We start from the raw sequence: 27972 nt of genomic DNA, 5'->3' as shown, positions 1-27972 counted from the left end.
CCCTGGCACAACTTGAGGCCATTTCCTCTCGTCCTATCACTTGTGACCTGGGAGAAGAGACCGACCCCACCTCTCTACCCCCTCCTTTCAGGCAGCTGTAGAGAGCGATGAGGTCTCCCCTCAGCCTCCTTTTCTCCAGGCTGAACAACCCCAGGGCCCTCAGCCGCTCCCCATCAGCCTTGTGCTCCAGACCCTTCCCCAGCTCCGTTGCCCTTCTCTGGACACGCTCCAGCCCCTCAATGTCTCTCTTGTGGTGGGGGGCCCAAAACTGAACACAGCATTCGAGGTGCGGCCTCACCAGTGCCGAGCACAGGGGACGATCACTGCCCTACTCCTGCTGGCCACACTACTTCTGATACAAGCCAGGATGCTAATTGTCGAGCAAGTTCAAAGCTGAGCCAGTCTGGAAACATCTGCACGCCACATGCCAGGCTCCGTGAAACACTAATAAATCTTTCCAGGCTGGCACCGATGTGAGGAAGCTCGAGCACTGCTCAGCCCAACTGGGAAAGCTCCCAGTGCTTCTGCGTCTGAGGTGGCTGAAGGGTCTCGGTGGAAAAGAGAGTTAAGGCACAAGTGAGGGAAGAAAAACAACTTCGGGGAAAATGTTGAGCCATCCAAGTTATCTTTATTTTGGAGATGGCTATTGCTCTAGTTACCAGAATGTGGTGTCTGTTGGAAAATGTGTTTTCTGATTCAAACCCCAATTTTCAAAATTGTTAGGACAAATATGATGAAAACCTTTATAAAATTGGAAAGGAACTATGAATTAAAATGGCAGAGAAAAATGGAGACGAGAGCCCAATTTTATTTCTAGAGAAAAGGCCATTTTTTCAATAAAAATAAAAGAACTTTCCCAGGTGAAAAATGTCAATCCCCTTTAACAGAGATCAATAATGCAATACAATCAGTCTGCTCGCGCCGGCTGCCGCTGATCTATTGCTGTTTGCAAAAGGCTTTCATTCTGCCTGTCTTTACAATTTAGCTAATAGTAAAAAACTTCATAGTGTTAAAAAGAAAACTGAGTAAACGACCCAGAATCAAAGGTCCAGGAGCTCTGCACCCACATGGCCCCAGGATGCTGCACACTGGGGGAAGACATGCCAACCAGAGCGGTAAAACCCTGCCTTACCTGAGCTCAACAGGAGATTTGCCATCAGCTCCAATCCTCCAGAGGCAGGATTTTACCCACTGTGTTTTTTCTGAATTTCCATGTCATCCTCAACTCCATCCCATGAATTTTGTGGTCGAGAAAATGCCATGCTTGGAGCAAGGTAGTTCTAGGAAACTTTTAGGGTCCACATTTAATAAGTGCAAATATCCCTTTGGGAAAATACAGACACATGTCAATGAGATAGATGGAGTCCTCCACCTTCAAGACCTTCCCCAGGCTGGGATGACAGGTATGCTGTTGATGGGTTACCTTGCCGGGAAATCCCATACGGACAGGGTGCCGGTGCTCAAGGAGCCATGCTAAAGCCCCATCTCCCCACCCAGCTCCAGCTGTGCCACGGCCACTGTGCCTTTGGCAGCGCACCCTTGCAGCAGACATTACCTTCTCCTAGGAAAAACTGAGGTCGAGCACAGTCTGAATGCCATGACCAGCCCCGTGCCTACCAGACGGCCGCTCTGCTGGTCTTCGCATCTGAAAAGGGCTCCTGGCCTTTAGGTACAATGGGAAGATGCCAAAAGCCCCCGTAAGAGGAACAGCATGGGAATAGACAGTCACTCCTTCCTCACAAGTAACAACTCTCTAGGGACAGCAAACGGGCTTTTGGAAATGGAGCTACCCACCACAATCCCTGTTCGTGGTCCCCTCTGCTCTGCTGGGTGGGCCCTCGTGTCCCATCTCACCAGCCCTGGTCTCTGGCTAGCTCCTGGAGGAGAATCTCCCCAGAAAGCACAAATAATACCAAAGAAATTCAAACAAATCAAAATCTGTTCTCAGCTTCTGAAGTATCGGCCACTTTCTGGAGACGGGAGGCAGAAGCAAGAAGCAGGGTTATGGCTGGCCCACGGGCAGAGGAGCAGAGACGTGAGAATCGAGCCACGTGCCTCCAGGTGTGCTGCCTCTCCTCGGAGAGAGGAGTTTCACACAGACCTGAAACCGGATTGTCAGAGCAGGCGGTTTGCAGAAGTGCCGCAGTGCTGGGGGACTCCCATGGGGATGCTCGAGACCAGACTTTCCTAAAGTGCTCGGTGCACACCTAATATGCTCTGCTTTTTGGAAACTCTGACACACACACAGCAGATAGCTGTAGACGCTGCTGTCTCATATATGTATGGCTGACTCAGATATATATATATTTATGACTGGCTTACCATACTTCCCTTTCTTCCTCCCCCCCTCCCCAAGTTTTGCATGTCTGAAGCTGTTTCAGATAAAAGATACCAAAAATGAAAATGCATTTGGGATGTCTGGGAACTAAAAAGTCAGACTGCGAGAAAACCAGACAGGGTTAGAGACCAAAAATCCCTGTCTCCTGCCAGAAATCTAAACCCGCTGCCGACTTCAGGTTCTGAGGCTCCGTGTGCTCAGCGGCAGCGGCGGCCATCGCCAGGGCTATTTCGAAAGTGTATTCCATCAGCGGTAATGGGTCTTTCCTCATAAGCTGTGTTTTCATAGTAAATCTTCAGTCTTACATTGCATTACAGAGTTCAGCTGCTGCTAATCCTTAAAAACAATTCATTTCCAACTGCAAAGTGCAATAAAGAAAGGATAATCACTATTAATATTAGTTATTGTTATTGATTTCAGCTTTAAAGAATTGATTTTCAGTCCTGGCTGCATTTATGAGTCTCTTTGCTGAAGATGCATATACAGGGCCCACCACTATTTTTAGATCCTTGTCCCAGCTCCCGCTGCAGACCTGGGAGGAAGAGGATGGAGGAGGCAGGGGAGGGACCTCATGGGGAAGATCCTGCCGGGTGAGGGAGGGCACCTCCACGTGGCTTCACCCCCGTCCCTCGCCAGGGATGCTCACCGTCCCAGGACGCTGGCTTAGCTCCAGCTGGTCACCCGCTGGAGCAGCTTTGGGCAGCTGCCTGCAAACCTGCCCGGCTTGGGTGCCTTCACCCCAGAGCAGCCCTGGGGATTCAGCCCCAAACTGCCCCATCCCTCCATCTCACCGTCTGCAACGGCACCCTGAGATGTCCAGAGCAATGGTTGTTACCGGTGTCTCCGTGACCATGGTTCGCACCCACGCCATCGCTGCCCGGCATCGGGCAGGGTTGCGTGTCGGTCTGGGGAGCAAGGACGAAGCACCTCGCAGGCTCGTGCACCTCCATCCTTGTCTTCAAACCCCGTTGCTCCTTTGCAGGCACGGAGATGTCTCAGCACTTTGGCTGAGCCCATCCTAATTCTGCACTGGACGAAGCAACAGCTAAGTGGGAGCGACCTTCCTGCAACAGAGGCACAAGTTAGCCTTCTCCTCAAAGCCGTGACAGCTTCCCGCACATGTGCACGTGCACGCACAGAGGAAAACACGGAGGTTAAAAGGGAGAGCATTATTGCTTCCTGCCAGGGGGTCCCTACGGTATCAGTGAGTCTTCCCAATCCTTCGTGAGCTGTAAATTCAGCTTTAATCTCTGCTAGTGAGGCCTGCTTTGCCTGGAGTTCTCCTGCCTACATCTCCCCACTCCGCCTGTACTTCACTTGCTAAATATAACACCATAGTATAAATAAAATGGTCTTAGCGCAGGTGACCCACTCATGTCCGGGGGGCTCATCCCTCTGAGGACGCCCGGCATCCCTCCACCGAGCAAATCTGTGCGAACGCCCCGAAACAGCCTCCTGGGGTGGGGGGGAGGCGGTGGGGTGCCGCTGGGCAGCGTGTCCCCGGGGCTGCTCTGCGAGCGGGGGCTCGGGGAAGGGATGCGGACGGGCAGGTGGGAAACGTTTTGCCGCTTGTGGTCGAAGCAGACGCCCGGGGGAGGGATGCTGAGAGGAAAAAAGAGAAAGGTTTCGCTTCCCTGTTTTTAAGGCAAAAAGGGGGTTGGGTTTTTTGAGTCAACGTCTTGCTTCAAAAGTTACTAAAGTTTTGTTTCAAGGGCATAAATGTTAAGAACCTCAAAAGCAGAAGGAAGGGGGTTGGGTTTTTAAGCCAGCAAAATGGGGCTTGAAATGCAAAGGTTTTCAACATATTGCTTGGGAAGAAATTTTGGAATTTTTTTCAATTCCGGTCAACCTGGAGCAAATGCTTCTTCTTTCCAGTTGATTGGAAATGGCAGCATATAGAAAAAATACCATATATAGCTCTATTTTCTCTGAGCTTTAAAAAGTCTCCCTCTACTTTTGAATATAATCTGGTGAGGATGTGGGAAAGAAACTGGGATAAAAAACCTTAGCCAAGACTGCAAAATAATTAAATGAGCATTTAACCAAGATCATTATTTTCCACAATTTTTATTTATATGCTAGATTGGATACAATGGTCTTGAATATTGTTCCACACTATTACTGTGCTATAAATTATTTGAGCAAAGCACAGCAAGGCATCATAATGTAATATATTTTTATAGTGCCATAAAGTAATTACGCACTAGACAACAAAATCCTACAGAAGTGACATATTTTATGCTTAAATTATAATTACATTAAAAGTGTCTCTTCCATTCGATGTTTATAGAGCGCACACAACTGCTCTTGGTCGGCCTGCGAACAAAGAGGATCTCTCATTGAGAGCAGGGCTGGGCCAGGGAGATGCAGCTAGGAAATATTTGTCGAGTTTTGGAGTTTTCAGAACGTTTCTGACAATCTTTGCTACCTATCACTAGCCAAGCTCAGAGTAACGTAACTCTTTCTTGGTTTGGTTTCTTCTGCTGTCTGGTTGAGCCTGTAGGTGCGGTCCCAGCTAGGAAAAGCAATGCAATGTAATGGTATCCCAAGAGTTGGGGTGGTTTTTTTCCCTTTTATTCACCTCTCCTGGACATGAGGAATGGGTGAATTACCCAAATTAACATTTGCACCCCTGCAGCCTCAGCTACAAGGAAACACAACAACCTCCCTCAATAGCAACCTCAAACCATCTTCTTCCAATACCATTTTTCTACTAATCTTGTAATGTTCTGGGGACTACTTCAGTCCAGAAGAGAGAATAACATCCTAAAATTTGCACTTGGAGCCAAGGGTGCCTGTTCTTTGGTGGGAAGAGCCTGGACCCATGGATTTTTTGCCTTGAAGCCAGAGGGGTCGTAGCCCGCAGGAAAGGTCTACCCCTCTCCAAATGGGGCATAGTGATTTGTCTTAGTGGATGGTGTCTGCTTTGGGTTAAAACTGACCGAGAAGCTTAGGGCAGCGATGCAGAGAGGGGTCGTTAATCCAGGGAAGCTGCAGAAGGAGTGAGACGAGCAATGAGGCAGCAACGGTCCCATAGTTGTCCTCATGCCAGGACACCCTTCTGGGTGCAGCCCAGAGGGTGGGCAAGCAGCAGCTTGAGGTGAGGACGTGTGGGAGCAAATCTCAACCTCAGGAGGGCTCAGCGTGTGCAAAGCAGTCGTTTCTGGCGGGGGGATAATGGCTCGAGTCTGCAAGGAAACGGCATCTGTGGTTTCAGCCCAGCTTTTCCTGGAAAGTGCCCAGCTCCCACCTCGCGACTCTCAGCTCTTCCTGCATGACTCATGCATGCACAGCCTCCCAAAGGTGGGTGTTCACCAGCCTTTAAAGGAGGTGACATCGTCTTAGAGGCGTGACAGGGATCATAACTCAGGCAACACGGTGAGGAGCAACAGTGAGAAGAGCGGATGGAGGACTGGGCTCCTGGGTCTGCCATGCCTGGCTTTGCTTCCCACACGTCATGGGACATTAGAAGTTACTTTGCTGCTACATGCCTCAGTTTCCCTGTCTGGGTGGGAGCTATGCATGAAGGGAAGGAGTACAGGATCAGGCCTGAGACATTAACACTGTGCAAATACTGCCACACTCAGGAATGGTGTGAAGATACATGAAGTCCCCTTCCAAAGGCATCAAAACCTACAAAACCTATGTTATAAATGAGGGCAGTTAAAACAAGGTTTTGTGCAGGCTGCATTTGTCTGCCTCTATTTCTCTCTCTACCCCACACAGTATCTACCTACCTATCTATCTACCTATCTGTCTATCTGTCTATCTATCTATCTGTCTATCCATCCATTTTTGCATCTCCTGCTTGTGAAATGGCTGCACTCTTCCCGAGCTGACAACCCTTTAGAACGAATCCATACTATGATAGTTGGTGTTTCGCTAGAGAAAGGTCACTTAAGCTATTTGTATGACAGAGCCGAAGCCAACTCAATATCCTTCCTCTCTTGACATCCTTTTTCAGGCTGAAGTCCTTTCTGGAAGCGCACAGAGGAAAAGCACACAACAATCTCTAGGAATATCTGCCTTTACTTCCCCCTCCTGTGCCATATCCTTCAATGTCCCACTGCCCAGGGGTTATACTTGCGGGACTCCACACTGAAAGAAGAAGAAATGGCTCTTAAATCGCCTCTACACATCGCCACTCTCTGGGTTTATTCAACAAACAGCAAAGTCTCCCGTCGTGCGGGTGCACTCCTCGAGAAGTCGGCCGACCCGGGTAGCTCAGAGCAGAGCGGTGATGGTTTTAAAGTCTTGCCTGGCTGCTGCAGTTTCCTTTCTCTTGGCTCTTTGTTGTGACAAGCCTGGACGAGGTGGAACACACCTGCACAAACCGGGAGTCCCTCCACTCCATCAGCCTCCTTGTGCTTCCTCCTGCATCAAGCTCGTCTCGGGAACTTATTCTAAGAGCAAGAGCAGCGATGTTGCAGGCTCTGCTGGAAGAGGCAGGAGGGAGGAGAGGGCAGGGGTTAAATTCAGGCCTTGGAGAGCTGAAATATTCCAAACATAAGGCGGATGTGGCACTTCCCAGACTGCATGTAAATCAGAGACACATGCTCCCTCCAGTATGGCAGCACATGTGCACTGTTTGTTTGGAGGACCCACATTGTCCTCTTTTTTTCTGTTTCAACCCATCAGGACTGAAAAGAGTTTGCTCCAGCCCTGCGTTGCATTATAACACGGGGTCTCTCTCCCCCAAAGACTGACGGCAGGAAAGCTACCTTCAATTTTTGACCAAAAGGACTCAACGGTGCCCTTTGGAAATGAGCTCCAGATCCCCCACCAGCCCTGGAGCTTTCTCTTCCTCTGAACCCTGCCAGGAGCAACTCAACATCAGGAAACTATTTGGGGGACTGTTCCACATTAGCTACAATCCAATTATTAGCCACAGCCTGACGATGTCTTCCTGTGCCCCTTCCTGGGCCATGACGATGCTGTCTGGAGCACGGGGCAGGTTGGAGGTGGCCACCCATTCCTCTGCCCCTCAGGACAGCCTGGTTAGTGGGCAGGACACAAAGGGACACGGGCCGAGGTCCGTGCCTCGGCTGTTTGCACAAGCCCAAGTTTGCATCGTCTCGCTGGCAGCAGTGTCCTCGGGGTGAAGTCCAGTGCTATGCTGTCAGCGGGCAAAGAGCATGGTCACTGTGGAGCACTTTAAGCAGCCAGAGGATCAAACGGGGACAGACGTCCAGGGAGGACAGACTTACACGGCCAGGGCAGTGAAAGGGCTTTCATGTGCTGGACATGGATGAAAGCTCCCTGAAAAGCTCCACAGTGCAACGGTGCACAGGGCTGGGCGCAAGGCTGGTCTAGCTTCCCTCTTGGGTGTCTCCTCTGGGTATTGTGCAAGCAGATACTCTTTGCTGGCTTGAGCCAGCCTTGGCTTCATGCTGGGACCTGTGGCTGTGGTCCATGCGGTGCTGAGCCACCACTACCAAACCCAGCCTGCTGAGCATCTGCCCCCACACGGCTCCCAGCAGCTCAGTGTGACTTGCAAGGCACCTCACCCACCACGTAGCTCTTCGTCTCATCCTCCACGTTGCCCTGGGTCCTTTCTTGCCTGGTTGCAATTTAGCTCTTGCTGAAATTTTCCCCTCTGCTCAGCATCCAGCCCAGCGACGAGGCAAGCTCTCTGGCGGGGACCACGACACGGATGAGAGCAATCTGTAAGTGGGATTTGGGGTCCTGGGGAAGGTCCTTCCTGTCATTCTGCCTTGCATCTTTACTCTGAGTTTTGCATTGGTAAGGCAGGAAAACAACGCTGCAGGCAGTGCATTTCTGCAGGGTTATTAGTCTGCTCAGCTGGTTATAGTCACTTAGCTTCCAAACCTCCAGCATTACAGCAGCACTCAAGGCATGCAATAATCTGTCAGGAGTGCAACATCTGCCGTATCACCCTGGAAGCATATATTTTTCACTAGCATCTACCGTACGGCCAGAGCAGAGAGCGAGGATTGGGCCAGCTCTGCGCTGAAGTGGCCTTGTGTCACCCAGGAGAGGCTGGGCCGTGGTGCTGTCCCCACTTGCAGAGCCATCAGCCAGATGTGACTTGTCCAGTGATGTGTCAGAGCCGATGCTTAAGCTTTCTTGGTTTTCCTTCCTTCCCAGTGCCCTCAGCCTAGCCGAGCTGATGGCAGGGATGCAAGAGGTGGCTGAGATGCTGAGGATGAAACCAACCTGCTGTCTCCTGGCACGCGAGTCCTGCGTCCCCAACAACTGATTCGCCCTGACCCACCTCCGCCCCAGGACAGCCCCGTGACACTGGAAGCTGCCAGGTTGCTGGACCACCCGGCGAGGTTTGGTACCCAGCCACGCACAAGCATCCTCCCGTGGAAGGAGAAAGGCACGAAGACAGAAAATGGACCTGGATCCAGCAGCCAATTCCCACCGTGCCCAGAGGGGCACGGGGACGGGGGTAACTGGCCAACATAACAGGCGATGGATGGAGGGGGCTCACACTGGACAAGCGCGGGTAGCAAAAGCCACCCTAGAGAGGATGCAAAAAGGCTTTTTGCAGCCTAACACCAGCTTGCTTTTCCCTGCTGGATTCAGACTGAGGTTTTGCTCCCTGTTGAACCCAGGACTGATAGAAAAGGACCCACCCAGAGCAACCCGCACTGCATTTTTTGGCTCTGTGATGCCCATGCCCATCCCACAGCCGAAGCCCACAGACAAACCCAGGGAGTTTGGAGCCGCTGGGGCTTGCCCAGCTGGAGGGGCTGTTTCTGAACCCACTCATGGCATCGCGCCACAGGAAAAACAGCCGAGGAGGGCTGGGATGGAGAGGGCTGGGGGAGGCAAGAAAACCAAAACAGAAACAGAGCTCAGAGGGAGGGAGGGGGTCCTTGTTTTTCATCCCCAGGTGAGGCAAGGCAGGGAGGAGGAATGCTTTCCTCTGAATCCACTGGGCCCCGAGCCACGAATGCACCCACAGCCTGAGCCCCCGGGGGGGGCTGCCTTCGCCCCCGAGAGCACAGGTTTGCACCATCCCGGCCAGCTCAGCGGCCGTGGCACGTCGCATTGATCCCCGCTCGGCAGGCGGCTCGAAATGCAGCGGTTTTGGAGGGAGAGCAGCAGGGAGGTGGGGAGGAGGGAGCGGGGCGTCCCCACTCTGCAGCATCCACCATCCTGGGGAGCTCTGCAAACTTGCCTGCCCAGCCCAGCAGCAGCAGCGAAAGCAGGCGACCACGTACCACGAAACCTGGCAGCAGCACACCCGATGCTTTCCTCCCACTCAAGACAAATCAGCCTTTATCTCCCAGCTAAGTGGGCAAGAGGTGCCTCTTCCGACGATGACTGCGCTCACTGCGGAGAGCCAGGAGCGGGAGGCATGCCACGGGCAGGACACACAATGGCTCTTTGTAATGGGTTTCGAGGAAGCTGCAAGCCCCAGGAGGCAGAACAAGTTTGGCTCACAGGCTGAGCAAAGACCAAAATCCTCCCAGGAGCAATGATCAGGGGATCCGAGTGTAAGAAAATCCCCAGCTCCCGCTGGCCCCCATATTTTGGATGTGAGGACAGCCTCCTCTATGAAGGCACAGGTAAAAGAGCCAGAACCATTCAGCGAGTGCTCCTGGGGACGTTACCGGTGGCAGATCTGTCGACCGAAAGTCCTGTCCTGCCAGCACGGCCATTCGGCTTCCTACGGCAACACAAAAACATGTTGCCGGGAAGGACTAACTTCTGCTTAATTTGGAGCTGGAAAAGATCACACTCCTTTAGATGGCTTGGAAGCATATTGATTTGACTGTCATGGTCCTAGGCTGTTGTGCTGTGTCAAAGCAAGATGTTTTGATAAGACTGGAGCAAAGGAAATGTTGAATTTTGCCTTCAGGAAAAGAATTCCCAGGACTATGATTTTCATCCCAGCTTAGGAGCGAAGGAAACTGTCCTGCCTCAGCCTTTCCAGTGGGACAGGGATGCTTTCTGCTCTTTTCCAAGCCCTTGTCCTCAAGACCTTACTTCTGAAATTCCGGATTTAGTCTTCCCAGAGGGGTCAGGTTTATTCATAACCAGGGATGCCAGAAGGCCTTTTTACTAGTATTGTAATTATAATTGAAATGTCCATAGAATCGTGACTCCAGAGAGAGTAGAGACTAAAGACGATCATCAAATGCCTCAGGACCCTCGAGGAAATGTGGAGATCCGGCACACGTATTTGGAGAGCCACGGGTAAGCCGTGAAAGCCCTTGGTAGTGCTATTCTGCATCATGCTTATGACCGTAATACCAAACCAGAGCTCCCACAGGGAGGCCATACGGGAGCATCAAAACAAGCGGTGGTGAATGGAGAAACATCTCCCACCTGCTGCTGTCAAAGGCTTTTTCTCCTGTAAGTGCAGCAATACGGACTCAGAGACTGAGTCCAGCCACTGCAGCTCAGCAGCTTTAGCTAACACACACATCTTGAGTCACAGGATGGCTTGCTGTTTCTATTTTCTATTTCTTTGCAGGCCAGTTTGTATTGGTACAAGATTTTGTCACGCACACTCTTTAACAGATGTCTGTGTTGAGGCACTTCACGGCCGTGCCGCCTACATCTCCTGCTGTGCGGGAGGTTTCCACATCCACCTGCGTGCATGAGTGACGAAGCAGGAGGACGTGCACAGCCACGTCCAAGTCTTGCTCAGGTTGGTGCCAGGCTGCAAGAACAGGCTCCGAAGCGTGGCATCTCTTGATGGAAATCCAAAGCAGACTATTTCCAGAACACGCCTGCCTGTTTCAGCATCAGTCCCCAAATTTTGATCATTCAACCACCCACATCAATACCTGTGAAACAAGTTTCCTAGTCCCCTTCCCACCTGCCTGTAATGTATCTGGTACGGGGATGACCTCAGGTATAAACGAGGGAATTGGGATATCTGGTTGCTCTTCGTAACCTACTCACAGCCCAGAAACGTGATCGCATTTTGCTCATGGCATCAGATCCACCACTGGACCTCAAGAGGTTTTGTGGCCTTTTCAATCCCATGCTTAGATCTACAACCCAATGTGCAGTGGTTGACCTAAATGGTCATGAAGGGCTTAGAGATATTTGGACACAAGCAACGTCCCGGCAATGCCAAGAACTTGCTTCACTCTCAAATCTGCAAAACCTACTTCTGCATGACTCCTGCCAAGAGAGCAATAATCCCATCTGTAAAGTCGGGGCCAAGCCAGCCCATGCCAGGGAAGCTATGGCCCTGTTTTGTTTCAGAGCGGCAAGAAGGTTTTGCATTAAAGCAGCAGATTTCAAAATGAATATATTCTGAAAAAAGAACACGCCATTGTGGGAACCCACTGCTCAGGGCAGGTGAAATTTGCCCACGTGGCTGCCCAAAAGGGGCAAGGTGCCAAAATGGGGAAAGATTTACGGTTACTACTGTAGAAACTGAGGAACTGTAGGTGATCCTCGGTAAAAGCAACCTGGGCTTCTGTGTGTGCTGCTTCCATTCTCAGCAGAAAAAAAAGATGCAGCAAATTAGGGGTTTATTTTAAACCTTACCTCCTGGCTCTTCTGCTCCTCATTCAATAGAGTCACGCTCCTGATTTACACCATTTCAGAGATAGCCTTGCTCTTGGAAATGGTTCTGGGGAAGCTTTTCCAGATACCCAGGTGGATCGGGTCTTCTGGCAGCAATGAAGCCCTCTCTTTCCAGAGGCAAAGCACAAACTTGGGGCTAGGGCTGGGAAGTGGGTCTGGGATTTGGTTGTGAAATACGTGCACGACTTGTACGTGGGGCTTATTCCCTGCTCCCTGCCTGGCTCCTGCCTGGAAATGAGCTGGATCCGTGCACACAGAAACTGCTCAGTCCTCCTCTGGCAGCTTTCCCAATGCAAAGAAAAGGATAAAAAAGGAGAAAAATATTATTTTTAAAACAGTCTGAAAAGAAAGAGCTGTGCTGAGATCAGGTTAAATACGTATTTCAGGCTCAGCCCTCCTCCCTCCCCCAGAATCAGCAGAAGGGCTCCCATTTGGGTACTCAGTACAGAGGGAGAATTACCCCGACATGCCAACACATTCATTTCAGAGACCTCCTTTTGCTGGTCCTTCCTTCCAAAGCTCCAGGGCTGCGCATGGAAACTACCGTTATACTGATGTTGCCTGGATCAGCAACCTACCCAGACAGTGCAAGTCTGCTGCCAGCCCCACCACGTATACCCCAGCCCCTCCAGAAGCGAGGTGAAGTGTCCTCAGGAGGCAGAGCCCTGGCCTAGGACATGGGGATGGCCTTTCCCACCACCTTTACTGGACCATTTCAGGTGACCCTTTGCAACTCATTTTTCCCGCCTGCAAGAGGTCAGCATCGATGCTTAGGTCTTTGCGAAGTGCTTTGAGTTCTACAAATTCACAGCTGCCGGTGCAAAGCCAGATACTATTAAAAGCAGGGCTACTTTTGGCCCAAGAACTGCAGCTGAATGTTTGGATTTTGATTCAGCCACTCATGCAACCATCAGTTAAACTTTAAGCGATGTACAGAAGTCCTGTTGGCTTCCGTGAGACCAAAGGACACATCTGAAGTGAAGTGTGGGGTTAAACCAGGCTTTCCAAAGGAGTCTAATTGAGTTAAACATTTAACTCCCAATGAAACAGGATGTGGGCACCTGCCCGAATCCCTAAACCTTCTCCAAAAACAGGATGTGAAGATAACATTGCTTCACCTGGATGAATGACTTGTAGAGTTTTATGCCCAGCTTGGCCCGGTGTCTTTCCCAAAAGGTCATGTTTTCCATTAAAGGGAGCCATTCAGGAAATGAATGACTCTGAGCCTTCACAAATGTTGAAGCCACGTAAATAAGGACGGATGCCCGACGGTGCCAGTCGTTTTGTGTTAGTGGCTTATCCCTGACAATGGTGGAGTGGCTCATGATCCCACGGTGACATCAGAAGTGCCTCGTGATTCTGCAGGGCGTTTGAGAACTTGAGCTCTATTCCACTTAAGCAATCCTCATCTTGAAAATGAGGTTATGGAGAATCCACTGAAAATCCCTTCGCGTTTCCTTAGCACTGAGGAAATGAGTGAGATCAACTGCAAACTCTTGCAGCGAGCATGCCCTGCCAGAAATATTTGTGCTTGGACCAGCAAAGCCAACCTTCCCAGGCTGGCTTGGGAGACCAGACGCTTTGCTATTTGACTCCAAGGGAAAATGCTGCCAGCTGCCAGCATTTAAACCAGCAACGTTGCTTCTGAGCATGAAATCAGCCAGGCAAGACGTTATGATGGGGAGACAGAAGGGGAGAAAGGAGGGCACGGGCTCGGTACAGAAACCACCGCACCGAGAAACCCAGCTGTGGCACAGAGCTGGAACGTGCCCAGGGGTGAAGCCAGATGATATCAAGCAATTGGAACTGTTTGCTTCATATTACTGCCATCCTTCACCCATTACTTGTCCTAGGGAAGGGGGCAGGAGCTTCTAAAAACGTGCTAATGCTATTGCTTGTGATTGCCTGACCCCGCTCCCAGTCCGACAGCCTGGAGCAGGCTGAGCCATGCCGTGACCGTACGCCCCACGCGCTGCTCTGGGCATCTGGATATTGCGCTGGGAAGATGACTCGGTCTCACCTAGGCACTGAGGGTGAACGCAGGTTGAATTACTTTGGAAGATGATTATTTTTTTTCACGGGGTCCATCAGCGTGATTGCTCCCACATCGCACGCTCGTCCTCGCTCTGCCTTTTCCCCCTTCCCCTCGGCGCTTCCAGAAGCAGCAAGATGAAAGCAGATGTTGGCAGCTTTCAAGACTTTTCTTTCTGAGCCAGGCAAAAGTGACTTTGATTTTCCACGCTGTTCTAGCAGACTCTTCTGATTGAGTACATGAGTGGATAGAGCTAATGGTGAATTTACCAAATTAGTTGGGAGCTATAGAGTCGTACATATATATGGATATCAAATGCCTGATTCTAATGAATATCCCATAACTGTTCTTTATAAAACCAAGAATTTATACATGAAAAAATGTTAACATCAGTATGTTCCCTACAAAGAGAAAGTTTCACAGAGGTTGGGTTTCGTGGGCGTACGTTGCCACATTTCAAAATCTGCCCACAAATGTTTTCTGTCTTAAACATATCAAAAACTTCCCAGCAAAAAGTGAGAGGGTGTATCTCTCTGCAGTCAGAAATGTGATTGCATCATATATAGACATATCCAGGCTAGCTTTAAGCTAATTAGCTCCAATCCCAATAGCAGCATTGCTTGAACAAAGCTGTAAGAGACCCAGGGCACGTAGCCTGGTAGGCACGTAGCCGTGTCACGATAGGGAGGTCAGGGCACAGAGGCCGGCTTTCCCTGGAAGGCCGTGCTGATGCCACCTTGAACATTTCCACATACTTGAGGGAAAATTCTTCCAGTTTCCCAAACATTAAAATAGCAGTCGGGAAAATATTCCAAATATCTTTTCAAAAGTGAAAAAAATAATTAAAAAATTAAATCTGGCATGTCTTCCTAAATAAAAAATAAGAGCTTTAAATTTTATTTTATTTTAGGGGAAGTCTAATTTAATTTTTTAAATTTAATTTTAAAATTTAAAATTTAATTTTAAAATTTCCAATGTCTACATTTAATTTTTTTTTTTTACATTATTTGATGACATGAAAGAAACCGTAGTGCATAATAGAAGCGTCATTGCTAACGACCATGTCATAACATAATGTGGCACGTCAATCTGTGATAGAAGAGGCGGACGTTTAATACGCAGGGCACTGCTGCCGGGCGCCGGCTGAAGCCTTCTACCCCAGCTTCCTTGCAAAGCGTCGGTTAATGGCAAGGCGAGACCGGGTCCTGTGGCACTGCAAGCCGCAGCTGGAGGCTCGTGGTGCCCACGGCTGATGAAGACGCTCTGAAGGTGCTGCTACGTGCAGGGAGTTGTGCTGGACCGGGGTATGAAATCCAGCGCAGCAGCAGCCTCCGAGTGCTTTGTTATGCAGTTAATATAAATGAAAAACTCCCGCTGTCTCCAGCCAATTGTAATTCAATTGTAAAAAATTTGCTCCAGGTGGCAATTTGGCATCTGCTTTCATTGCACCCCTGCACTGAGGGATTGCAGGCAAGGCTAACGAGTGGCTAATTTTGCACGCAGTGGGCCAGATCCTCAGCTTGTACAGACCAGGGGAAGCACCAATAAATGTGAAGCTACTCCGTCAGCTAAACACCAGCGGAGGAACTGAGCCCCGGCTGTCGGTCCTTCCAACCAACCGCTCTCGGTTGCAACAGCAGCTTAAAGCTGCGAGTTTTGGGCTGCAGCCTGGGACAGGTCACGGGGTTGCTCTTTGCATCCACAGGCCCTTTAAACGTCCGCTCTCGTGCCGTGTTATCGCGCTGGCATTCCAGAGCGCTGAGCCCCGGCCTCAAGCAGCCAAAGGAATTTGCTCCCTGAGCGCTAATTCCTTCTTTTTCCCCAGAAGAAGCCCATGGGACGGCTCCTGTTGTGCAATGAGGACGGGCTGGTCTCCTGCCAGTCTCCAGATCTGGGCTCTGCCCCCAGTGCATCCAGCTCTGCAGCGCGAGCTGGGTGATGGGACCATGATGCTCCAGCATGATGTGGTGGAGACTGGAGAGAAGCAGACTGGAGAGAGCAGCCCAGCAGCACTGGGCTTCTCCCAGTCCCGTGACTTCTCCCAGTCCCACGGGCTTCTCCCAGACTCCCATGGTGGGACTGGGAGAAGCCCAGGGTGCAGAAGGGCCGCAGGACTGGGTGCTGCTGGAGGGCAGCAGCCTCCTCCACCCCACGGGTGCCCGGGTTTGCATCAGCTCACCCAGGGGCAGAACTGGGACGTGGTCTGGGGGAGATGTGCCACGTCTCAGGTCCTCGGTGCTATTGTTCTCCCTGATTTTGAGGACAAAAGGGAAGGTTTCTCTGCATGGAGGGTAGCTCAGCTGCGGGACTCCTCGCCGCAGGGCGAGGCTGCAGCGGAGTTTCAGCATGGACTGAATTCACAAGGGATAATAAGAAATTGTACACATACAAGAGCAATAGTTTAAAAAATAAAGATGTGGGGAAGAGATAGAAAAGCTTCAGGATGAAAACCAGGCTAATTGCTTGGGTTAGAAGGAGGCTCAACCACATCTGCTTACTGCAGGGGTTTTTTGCCGCTTCTTCTGCTGCAGTCGCTGTTGGTGGAGAAAGGCTTTGGGACTAAGCGGGCTGTGGGGCTGGTGAATCATCCTGGGCGAGCTCCGAAGGAGCCAGCAAGCTTTTCCAGAGTCTTTTTGTTGACAAGAACATTGTGCTGACAAAACAGCCCATTTTCCCCAGTCTAACCTCCTCCTTATCAGCCATTCGTTACAGGAGTGTTGGCTGACACGGGATCGTGGCAGAGGCAGATTATTAAGTTGTTGACAGAAAGCTCATCCACTTTGAACAGTTATCATCGCAGGGAGCATCCACCACGCAGGCTGCTCCTGACAGACTCTCTCATCAGCCAGACGCCGGGTGTCAGGGAGCCTCCTTGAGACGCACACCCCCATTTTCCCTCTTAATGTACTTAAATGAGTTTCCCAGCAGTGGCACGGTTGATTAGCCCTGCAGAGCAATTTATGAGGGGACACAGCGACAAATAGGCCTGGAAACTCTTCTTACCTGTCCCTCCAGATGAGTACATCTCTGCAACGGAATAGGTATGGAGGTAGGAGGGGGATTAATTGGGGTGAATGCTGTTGTGACTGTTGTCCTGATGAAGAGGGAGAGGAAGGAGAGCTGGACCATGCCTTCATGGGTGGGGAAAACCCACCAGGCCAGACCTACGTCTTGCCAAGACCTCCATTGCTTTACTGATTTTGGCATAATTGATTGCACCGAGTGGCTGAGCGCCATGCCAAAGGCTGGGGTTAGAAAGCCAAAGCACTGTTTGGTGCTTTTTTCCTGGGCTCACTAAATTTGTCCTCTCCTGGAAACAGTGCTCAGTGGTAACAGGTTTAGCGGATGGGCTCGGCCGTCTGGGCAACCTCTCAGAGCAGGGTAGGAAGGAAGGAGGTAGGAAGGATAGAAAAGAGCAGGGCAGGAGGAGGAAGACCTTAATGAAATGTCCTCGTTCCTGCTCCTCTGCCTGCTGGGGCACGGCGCTCCCTCCCCACTGCTTTGCCATCCGGGCAGCTCATCTGCTAATCACAAAGAAGCAGCAAGAACACCCCAAGCCCATGATGCAGCGCTGGAAAACTCAAGGTTTCACTTTGATGTCTGCCTGAAAGATGAAAAGTCTTAATCAAAGCCAAGAGCATGTAAAACAGCAGACTCTAAAATAATTGGGCACTCCAGCCTTCTTAGGTAAGTGCAAATGGGAGGATTATTGTGGCACGGGCAGTCAGACGTGTATAAGCTTTAATCTATCTGGAACAGGACACAGGCAGCGAGAGTACGGCGATGAAGGCTTGAGCACACACCATACAAGACTGGCCAGAAGATCTCGCCTGCCCCGGGATCGTGCTGCTCTCGGCTCTTCCCCCGGTGCTGGCTGCATTAAAGCTGCCTGGGGCAGGGCTGCCAGGTTGGGCTGGCACTTTGCTTGCGAACCCCAGGAGCAGCGGGTTTTGCAGAGGGGATCGGTCTACCCGGGGAGTCCAAGTCCTTTGCTTCATTTCCCTGTGTTAAAGGGCTTCAAAAGGCCTCTGCCTGCAAGGCTGAAGAAGACTTTAAAAAGGTTTTAAACTGGTCATTACTGGTGGGGTTGGGACAGGACTGGACATAGGCTTCATAAAAGGATTGTCTTCCCAATGCTGTCAGGACAATGTGTCAGGGAACAAGGGACAACCAGAACGTCCAGATGGGCCAGACCAGTGCAAAGGGCTGCAGAAATCAGGAGGATGGAGAGGAGAGGGCTTGCTGCAGGCCAAGCTCTTGCTGGGCTCCGGTGACATGCTTTCTCCTTGCACTCAGAGCTTGAAGAGAAAACATCAGAGCTGGCCTGGCAGAGGGTGGCCTGGGCCACCGTCTCAGATGATGATGTGGGGATGCTGGAGCAGAACCCAAACGTGCCCATTTCTCATTGCAGCGTTTGAGTCACGTTGGCTCCCAGCGCTTCACAACCATGCTCCATGTGCAACGACATGCACAGATGAGCGGGCGCTTCTGGCACGGGGAGGTTTCTGCCATCGAAAAGGTGCTTTTTCCCTGACTGGAAAAGCTAATTAGTAATTAGAGAGGAGGGAGCATCACATCAAGTAGATTTGCAGGTTCTTTTCTAGCCCATCAGGTTTGCAGAGAGCAGGGGGGCAGCTTCTCCTGCGAGCCGGCGGAGGAGAGCGGGAGGATGGATGAAGAAGAGGATCATCTTTAAGAATGAAGAGGGCATGAGACAAAATGTTCTTGCTCAATGTTGTAAACAACCCTAAAGTGTTTTGAAAGACTCTGTCAATATAAATTACTGAGAAACAAGACACTGGAATTGCAAAAGAGGAACCCAGCTGGAGAAAAGCTGCTCGCAGACCGCCTTGCCGCCATCCACCTCAGACACTCAACGGCGCTGGCACTGCTCTCCTCTGCCCTCACACATTCTTCTCTATTCTTCCCCCTCTCACATGGAGGAGACGCATCAAGTGCTCTGTGCGAGATGAGTGCATTAAAGCATCCTCCGGTCCCAGCTCCTGCGGCCTTGCAAGCGGTGGGAATTTACTAGCAGAGCTTCTTTGCGCGGCGTTTTCCTGCTGCAAATATTTCGGGATAATTCCCTGTGCAAGCCCTCCCCGTGTACGGCCACATGAGCACGCTGCTGCGGGCTGCGCCCGGGGTGTGGGTTTGCGAGGTTTGCTCGGCGGTGTCTGTGTCCCTGCCCCTTCCCCGCGGGCAGCTCATCCCCATCCCCGCAGGGCAGCCGATCGTGGAGCTCTTTGCATTCACCATGGGGTAAATGTGCGCTTAGGCCACGGCCAGGGAGCAGCTGCTGTGCCGTAAATTCACACCCCAGGTTACCTCACATTAACTTTCTCATGTGGCCGTACCTTCTCCTGGGACGGCGGCCAGCGCTCTGCGAGAAACAGCCATGGCAGCGCCTGCCTGACTCAGCTCGGGTAGCAGGCAGCCCAGGCAGTAATGCTGGCAAAAAAAAGCCCAAACCAGAGCAATGCCGTGCTTTTAACCATGGCCCGGAGTGATCTGAGCTTGCAGGAAAAGTGGTGCTCACTCCCCGAGTGCATCGGGATGCAGTGACGGAGAGAACAGTAGTCACACCCAAGCCATGCTTTGGTACAGGCTGGGGCCAAAAGTCTCTTTTTTGGGCTGTGTTAACCCTCTCCCAAAGAGATCAATTGAAAAAAACCCTTGCAGGGGGTGTCAGAGTGGTGAGCTCCCGGCCCAGCCCCAGCCCCAGCCCTCTTCCCATCGGGGCTCTGCCGGTAAATCTCAGGAGGATTTTACTTATACCAGTGGGAGTTACATTTTTCAAAACCTCTCTGGATCTGAGCTGAAATTACCCAAACAAAGGCTCCAAAGCCCACTGGAGTCCTTCAAATTGTCTGTTTGCACCTTTGACATTTTAATCTGGTACCTAATGAGTAAGACAGATGAAACAGATGAAAAACAGGAACTTCCGCACCCAAAGGCTTTCTACTAATTCCCAATACCACCCCAGGAATGGCATGAAGGAAGGCTCTGCACCTTTTCTTTGCTGTTTAAAGCACAGATGTCTCAGCAGAGCTCCAGGAAGAGAGCTCTGCCTGGTGCAGAGCCATGGCACGCACGTGGTGATGGTTTAAAGCCATGTGGGATTTCCACCGGGCCCTACTGAACTTGGGCCCCAAGTTCAGAGCAAGGGGAGCCTTGCCGCGTCCCTCGTCTGGAGGGGCGGCTTTACCAGCTACATAAATAAACCGGAGCAGCTTCATCCACCACTGAAATACAAACACGGCTGGATGGCAGCAAGCCAAGCAGAGAGATAATATTTTTCTTAGATATTAGCCTAGTATGAAATCAGAGCAGAAGTATACTCAAAGAAAGTCTTGACAGGTACTAATGAGAGTTTCAGGTGGGCTTTTAAAATTTAACTAGAAAGCCGAGAAAATGATGAATTCTAACGATCCTCCCTATGATTAAACGGTCTCAGCGCTACCCCCTGGAGCGGCACCGGTAGGAAGTGCTTTTCAGGAGGATTTAGTGGTTCTCTCTGCTTCTGCTTACATTACGGGAGGCTCCAGGAGAGCCAGCCGCGCGGCGCCCGGAGCTCACCGGTCCTTTAGCAGTGGTCAGCCCAGCTCTGCCGATGGCACCGGTGCCCACCGAGCCCTGTCCCGGCACAGAGATCTCCATGGGGCTGGGGGAGTGGGCAGGGCTGCCCTTGGACCCGGGCTCCTGCAGCTTGCCGGAGCCGCAGGGCTTTGGGGCAGAGCCTGAGCCTCTCCAAGGAGGAGAAATCGAAGCCAGCCCAGGATGCCAGGAGGACCAGAGAGAAGGTCTTCTCCACGTGCACATTGCTGTCGCTCAGTTGGCTCTGCCTCTCCTTGGGGCTAACAATACCTTGCGAGACACCAACGGGGATCCCAGAGCAGAGCTGGGGTGACAGCCTGACGGGGGGCTGGGGGAGGCAAAGGGAAAACAGAGAGAAACCACCCATTTTTGCTTCCACCGAGACGACAGCAGTGATCCCGTGCAGGGCCATCGCTCTGCAGCCAGCCCGCAAGGAGCATTTTGGCTGCCGTCTCTCGCTGTCAGCTTTCAGAAACATGAGGCGATGGACGGTTCGCAGGAGCAGAACTAACAAGCCAACAAATCAGGCCGCTGCCATCTCCTCCGCCCCTCTCTGTCTGGTTCAATAACAGCCGATGGGGGAGGCTCCCAGAACTGCTGAATGGCTCGATAACCAGGAGCCAAAAACATTCAAAACCACACGTCTAAATTAATTCATCCCAAAGCATCCGCAGACAGCAAAGGGGAGGGGGGTGAGGAGGGAGGAGGTGGAGGAAAAGAAACAGAAGAAGGAGAAACATCTTGGCCTCTTTTCAAGCCCGTTCTAAAAATGCTGAAAGAGTTTGGCAATACTAATAAAAACCCTGTACAGCAGTTGCCCTAATTTCTCCGAGCAACATCACCGATATGCAGGCGACGGTATGGCTGTGGCATGTAAAACAGGGGCTGCAAAGGATGAGAAAAGGGTTTGGAGGTGCTGGATGTCAAAATGACGGTGGCAGGATGGAGTGTGGCAGGACGGAGGGAGAGACCCGGGGCGGCCGAGCCGCTGGAGCCCCGCTCGGATGACTCCCAGCTCCGTCTCTGGTCCTCCGCAGCTCACCCCAAACCCCCTCCCGGGTGTTCATGCCGTAAGCTGCTCTCCACGCACATGCCTCAGCCCAGCGCGCTCAGCCGACCACCTCGAGAACGGCAGAGACGGATTTTAACATCGTACAAAGGAAGTCGTACGATGTAAGACTGTCTGCTGGAATGAAATTCGACAGAGCTTCAACGAGAGGCGAGTGAGCACAAAAGCAAAGCGTTAGTATTCAGAGCGAGGGAGCCCAGCAGCCAGGCAGACTGCTTGCCTGTAATGCAGTGCGGAGAACGTTTTTTTTTTTCTTCCACCAGCGTGAAATCCGTACAGGAGAAAAGTTTGAGACCACGCCAACTCAGCCTTTGAACCCCCTCCTAGGGAGGCGAGGGCTAAAGAAGCACTGTAAGGTTCCTGCAGGCGTGGGCGGAGTGGCCAAGGTTTTTGGAAGTGCCACCAAAACTTCATTTTGGGCTTAATTTCTATGAAAAAATGTCTATCGCTCCAGAGCAGCACTGGCAGCATGCCGTGTGGTCATACCCAGCTCGTCATGGCCAAAGCGGGATGCCTTGGGGTGCCTTTGAAGTTCACTTCATTGATTAGAAGCTCTGGAAACAAGGTCCCTTAGGAATTTCAAGCTCAATACCTTATATATTAGGTTTCCAACATTAAACATCATGTTAGTAATGGAGTTTAGACGATTCCATTCCTACAGGTGTAATCTCAGACTCCTGGCTGGTTTTCCCAGCTATTGAACGATGGCTTTTCTAGGACAGTGGTAGACCCAGGTACATGTTAGGGGTTGCTAATTTGAAAGGCCAGCATTGATGTTAGCAACACAACGTTTAAGGACTGCAGCCCATCAAACCACCAGAACAACCAAGGTCAAAACCATTTTTGAGTCATCCCGTCGAGTCTTACAGGGATATATAAAAATGATTGTACAGGCTAAAACTAACGACTGAATGCAAACACTCCCACTGCTGCAGAACTTGGTGACATTCAGCCAAAAGGTCAGTTTTCTCACGATGGTATTTGCATTCTCCATCTACGTACATTAGAAGGAAAGCAAAGGAACTAAAAGAGGCAGATGAATGGCCTAGAAATGATGACAGGTCTGTGGTTTGAATAGGACCTTGCGTTTATTTTCATCCCTTTAGCTATTAAGGCTGAGCAACAAAGCACCTCCCAGAGAGTTGGGTCTTTTACCACCCCTGACCAAGAGCCCCTTAGGGTGAGGACAACACATCTGTGTGGGGCCAGGAGCCCCAGCAGAGCAAGCTGGGACATTGAGGCTGCTATATAAGACCATGCCCCGCTCCAGCTGGTGCTTGCTTTCTGGGAAGATGCTGGGAGCTCTTGTAGAGACCAGTAGAGAATGGGATTGCTCAATCAGGGCTACTTTAACTCAAGAGAGGGGGATGTGAAAGAAGAAAACTGTGAACTCAAGCTCTGTTAGGGTATGTAGCATTTTTAGGGTGCCATTCATCTCAGTGCTAAGATTGCAGAGGAAAGCTCACAGCCTTTGGGCGTGGGACCACTGAATCCCCATCTGACGCCAGGCCAGCCGTCTCCAGTCGGGATGAGTGAGAAACAGGGCTTTTCTGTCTTTCAGAGCTGATGTTTGTTATCTGGGGAGTGCGGGGAGGGAAGAGGTGTTAGGAAATCTCTCTGACTCAGTCTTAAAACTTGCTCAATCAAAATGTCCACTGCAAAGCAGCGTGCTGCATCTGAGGGCTTTCTTCCTCTGAGCCCTACCCCAGTTGCAGAAGAAGGTATGGCTCCAAAAGTTTAAACCTCCAGCTAATTGTAGGTGGGCTGTACTATTAGTCTCCAAGCTTGCATCAGTTAAACCTTGTTTCTCTGTGATACGGGACATAGGAGACATCTGTACCAGTGAAGATGGGCTTAGTCAGAGCATTTCTGAAGCCTGGGGCTTGCTGTACTAAGTGGCTGTTCTTAATGCAGTTTCTGCTGATGTCTGAGGCACCTCAGACAGCAGAATGCATCTTTTTAATCAAGAAGAAAAAGGCTGCAGCGTACATGAACCTGGTGAACCATGTCCTCAAAGTCTGATGAAGGATCAAAGTCAGATAACTCTCCTCCTTGCTCCCCAGAACAGGCTGGCACGCTGGCTTGTTGTACGACCGACAAATTCACGTACCGACTGTACGTGAATTTGAAGTCCCAGTTAGGATTTTAACCACAGCAGATGGCTGAGAAGAAAGCAAAGCCCCTCCAGAGCAGCCAAACCTGGAACATGGGCTGATGGCGGGGTCCAGCTTGCTTCTCTCACAGGTACCCGAGGCTTTGAAGCATCTCCTAATGCATCTTTATGAGAGTGTGTGCATGAGGAAGACATCCCGCCCTGGCTTTGGGAGGTGTCCGCTCTAAGCCCTCGGCTAGGGGAAACCATCAATAAAGACTCAAAATAGGAAATGCCTTCAAAAAAATTGAGGGGGAAAACTAGTCTTTGCTGATCTTATCAGAGGGGAAACGGGAACTGGGTTTTGGGAGGAGACATTTCCCACCCCTGAGGGCTGCCAAGCCACCCCTGCTGCAGCAGAGCCCTGGCAGCGGCGGTGTGCAGGATGCAGGAGAAGGCCTCTGCGACATTTCTTTCAAAAACAGAGCAGAGGTTACCCTGTCTTTCAAAACTCCTCTTGGGAAGGAGCCGCCCTCTCCCCAAAGCCTCGCCGTCCAATTGCTCTGTGCACATTAACCCCGGGCTCAGCCCCACTGGAGGGTCCGGCTTGGCTCTTCCCCGCACATCGGGGCTGTATTCACTAGGCATTTCTGGGGGGCAGGTCCCACTTCTCCTGCTGCTGGCTTCTTATATGGCCCCAAAAAGTTCAAGGTAACACCAGGGGAAAGTGGGGATGCGATCATCTAGCTTAATAACAGGGTGCTCCTCCATGGCCCAGCCCCCAGCAGGGCTGTAAGCCAGCCAAGCAGGAGACCGTCCAGAGCTTATGGTGGAAGAGGAGCTATAGCAGAAATTTTAGGAGAAGCGCCAGATCCCTGCAAGTTGTTAGCATGAGACAACCCCATGCTGCTCAGCTCCCTCAAGACAGATGTTTCCAGGTGTGGCCAGCCCAGACCATCAGACAGCTGGGCTACCTTAGAGTCAAAACAATGACACTTTCAGAGGTTTGGTGCCCAGAGGGTTACACACCAGTTCAGCAGGGAGACGAAGGGTGGCGATTTGGCAGATTACAAGTGGCGAAGTCCCACGAGTCCCCTTTAACAGGCTGAAGATTGTTTTGTGGATCCAGGCCATCGCTTGCTCCTGGGTTTGTGCCTGTTTAAAAATCAATAAAATAATACTGGGCTTCTGGAGGGTGTTGTGACACTCCGTGGATGTGGCTGGAGTGTCTTTAAGTTCCTCCTCTGGAAAGAGCTCTGCAAGTGCAAATTGAAATTGCTATTAACCTTTTCCTGGGTCGTGTACAGACCAGTTTCACTCTAGCATCCAGGGGATTCAAGCTAAGATCAAGGGTCTCTTCTGCACGGCAATAAAACATAGCAAAGGACGTGTCCAGGTGGGTTTGTCACCCAAACGAAAAGGAAACGGGGAAAGAAGAAATCGCGAGCATCCCTATTGAATGGGCGAGGGGACGGGAGAAGGAGCCAAACTGCAGCCAGAGAAGGAGCTGAGATTTTCCCTCTGCTCTCTGCAGTCCCAGCCCAGAGCTCTGCTCTCCCGAGCATCCGTCCCGGTGCTGCTGATGCTCCTCTCGCTGTGGGAGGGATTGCATCTACTGCGGCTGCATTACCTGCAGGGCACGCAGGCTAATTACCAGCCCCACGCTCCAGCAAATGGCTCTGCCATAGAAAAGTGTTATTGACTGAATAAGAGTGCAGGAAAATGGCCCGATCTCTGCTAAGGTAACCTCCTTTTTCTAAATGGTTAATCTCCAACATTAGAGCTAGTGCGTTAAAGGAGGTTTAGGACAATTTAATAGCTCATAAAACTTTATGGTCCCAGTTGAAATTGGAGTGATAACTCTGGAGTGTAAAGCTATACTTTGCTAAATGTCTCCCTTAGATTTTTTATTTTATTTTATTATTGGAAACTTAACATCTGCTACAGCAAAATAAAACGGAACAATTTTCGCTGTTGAGAGACGTGAGCATTCTGCTTCTCTTCATTCTGTTTATATGTTTATTGCTTAAAACTTTGGCGTCGATATTATCCTTGATTATTAAGATTTCAATCACTTCAAGGAAGGGAGAGATAAAATAAGCCAAAATGGACCCATGATCAATTTAACCTGTGAGCAGAATAGAAACCAAGAGGATGCTAAATCATAGACATCGATATCGTCTGGAGTCCTTTTAAATTTCAATTAATGATACGGTTCCTTGGCCAAATTTTGTCTGTAACAGTGCTACATAAAGCAACGTGCAAATCATCATGAAAAGGGAAATGGGGAGGATCTGGGAAGTGTTTGACCTCTAACAGTCCCTGTCTTGCTACAAGGTGTGGCAGTGCCTCAGTTTCCCCAGATGTCAAATGACTCTTCTCCTCCCGAGTGGAGACCTACGGCTGAAAAGCTCATCCCAAAAGCGAGGTATCATTGCTGGACTGGGCAGTAAAGCTGGCCGTGGTAAACCCCTACAACTTTGGCAGAACATGTTCTTCAGGAGTCCCAGCATTGGGGGGTTCTCTATAATGCCCAAAGGATTTTTTTTTTCCTCCAACAAGTACCTGTTTGCTATTCTTTCCCAATTCTTTTCAGCATAAATCTCCGTTCACACTTTGAGGCCACGTATTTAAGGGGAAAAAATATGTTTCTAAAAGAGCCGTATGAGGAATGAACTGGTGACTTATGAAGCCAGAACAGCCGGAGCGTGAGCAGCGATTCCCATGGAAAATGAAACAAAAATGTTAGTGAGCTCCAGCGAAGGGTGCTCCGGCGGGGAGAGGGTCAGCGCAGCCCAGCACAGGCTCCTGCGCAGCTGATCTTTGGTCCCTGGGGCATATTAAAGGAAGTTTGGGATTTATTCAAAGGTCCTTGTGTAGAAGCCAGCTTAACTCAGTCTGAGTCCCAAAGCAGGGCTGCTGAGAGCCTGGAGGTCTGGTTTAAGCCTGGCTCTTCTTTGGTGTCCCTTGCTCAGCGCATTGCCCAGTGCTTCATCACCCGGAGTCACTGGTGATAACTGGGTGCTCCTGGCGTGCAGAGTGGCAAGCTTTCCCCCTGTTGCCAGTGGTCCCCCAAAGAGTCTTCTCTATAATTTTGTGTATTTAATTGCCGCTTGGAAGGAAACCATTTTGGCACGGGCCTGACAAGAGCAGGACGTCGTGTACAGGCTTGGAAGGGCTCGTTCCTCCCTGACAAGCCCCAGCTCTGGTATCTCCCCGTACGGGCTGGATGCTGCGGTCGGGCGGGCTGCATGGCTGGGCTCAGCGTGGGAGGACACGAGTGGGCAAGCCCCTCGTCTCGAAGAGTCAGTTCCTCCGCTTTCCCCTGACGTGCCTTCCCAGGCAGACGGCGGCGTGCGCAGACGTCCCCATTCCTTTTAATTCCTCCCCAATTTCTCCTCGCGCAGAAGCGCGCAGCTTCCCTGCCTGTCAGCTGCTTCCCGTGCGCAGGGCAGCTCTGCACGGGTGCTTGCCCGGATAGTCCGTGATTCAGCAAATCCTGGGGCAGGGGCTGAAGAGTTAAAGACCCTCTTGTTAAGTTGCCCCCAGGGATCCCTTCCCAAGCTTCAGTCTTGGCCTTTGCCGAACGATTTCCTCCTTCCATGAGATGTCATTTAGGCCATTAGGGGATCTTTTGCAGGGAATAATGCCTATCCCTTACATGTGGTCCCCTTAATTAGTAATTAGGATAATGCAATATTGAAAAAGCAAGGCACAAATTTAATTAGTTGTGTTTTATTAGAGTAACTAAGGAGAAGGCCCCCAGACTCCACTGGAGGAAAGAGATCAATGCGGAACATCTATTTTCACTAGAAAACAATTGCAGCTGACGGCTGTCTGCGGAGCCTGGCGTGGCGTGATGGAGCGGCTGCCCACCGCAGCCATCCCTGCCCACCGAAGGGGAAGGGGAAGCACGGGGCCTGGTAAAGAAATGATCGATATCTCCAGAGAGTATCTGTGTATTCTCAGCTAACGTTACAGAGCGGCTAATAGGAGCTGACACATAGCTATAGGGAGATGGCTTCCATTGCTCAATTAACTAATTATCTTTTAAGCTGTTCTGACTCAAATGGGAAATAATGGCAGAGGAGCTTGGCTTTTGCATCTCTTTTCCTTTTCGGTGAGTTGGTTGGTCTGCTTTGCAAGCAAACCCCTTCCCACTGCCGCCCTCTCGTCCCCCGGCTCGCCCGGCGTGCACGGGGCCACGCGGAGGCACCGACCCGGCGCGGCTGCACCGCGGCACGGCCGTGCACGCGCGGCGTTACCCCGCGCGTCTGCTGGGAGCAGCCACCGTGTGCCTTCCGCGCCAGTCCTCCCCGCTC

Source organism: Mycteria americana, chromosome 17, assembly GCF_035582795.1.
Source record: "Mycteria americana isolate JAX WOST 10 ecotype Jacksonville Zoo and Gardens chromosome 17, USCA_MyAme_1.0, whole genome shotgun sequence".
NCBI classification, from domain to species: Eukaryota; Metazoa; Chordata; class Aves; order Ciconiiformes; family Ciconiidae; genus Mycteria; species Mycteria americana.
Note: the sequence above shows the minus strand (reverse complement) of the source record.